This window comes from Chiroxiphia lanceolata, chromosome 1 (genome assembly GCF_009829145.1).
Source record: "Chiroxiphia lanceolata isolate bChiLan1 chromosome 1, bChiLan1.pri, whole genome shotgun sequence".
Classification (NCBI taxonomy): Eukaryota; Metazoa; Chordata; class Aves; order Passeriformes; family Pipridae; genus Chiroxiphia; species Chiroxiphia lanceolata.
In genome coordinates this window covers 1,461,632-1,462,607 of record NC_045637.1, presented here as the reverse complement: position 1 = coordinate 1,462,607, position 976 = coordinate 1,461,632, and positions in this window count along the sequence as shown.

Here is a 976-nt window from a genome sequence, read left to right as displayed (position 1 = left end):
GGCGGGGGGGGGAGGGAGGGGTGTCTGGACCAGCCACAGTATTGGGGCACAAGGGGGGGGACCCCAAAATGTCCGGAGATGTCCCAACAAGGGAGCAGGGGACGAATCTGGAGGTGTCCCACAGAGCAGGGTGGCAGTGACAAGGTGCCCTGAGGTAGATACGGGCACCATGGTGGCCCCGGAGGGGACAGAGATGGCACCGAGGAGACCCAGTGTTGTCACCAAACCCTGGGAATGGGGACAGATCCTGCCAGTGAAGCCCATGGAGGTGGTGGCCGGCCCAGCGGTGGCTGGGGACATCTTGGGGTGTCCCCCGGGGTCGGGGTGTCCCAGGGGGGGACCTGTGTATTCTTTGTATGAAAATAAATCTATTTAGCCAATATTTATACCTGTGGCCTGCTGCCCTGACCTGGTGTCCCCTCCCTGATGTCCCTGCGGTGGGTGATGGCCCCAGGGGGGTCCCGGATCCAGGGTGTCACCCTTGTCCCCCCTGACGTGTCCTGGAAGTGGTGGGGACACGCAGACAGGGGTGGTGCTGTGGCAGGACCACTCAGGGAGGGGACAGGGGACACAGGACTTGGGACAGAGGGCACAGGGCCAGGGAGACACAGGGGACATGGGACAGAGGGCACAGGGCCAGGGGGACACAGGGCCCAGGGGACATGGGACAGAGGGCACAGGGCCAGGGGGACACAGGGCCTGGGGGACACGGGACGCAGGACATGGGGACACAGGGCACAGGGCCGGGGGACACAGGGGACATGGGACAGAGGGCACAGGGCCAGGAGGACACCGGCCAGGGGACACAAGGGCCATGGTGACAGAGGGCCAGGGGACACAGGACTAGGGGCCATGGGGACAGGGGGCACAGAGTCTGGGGACACAGGATTAGGGGCCACGGGGACATGGGGACATCCACTGCTCCATAGAGACACCCACAACTCCATGGGGACACACATAGATCCGTTGGAATTTG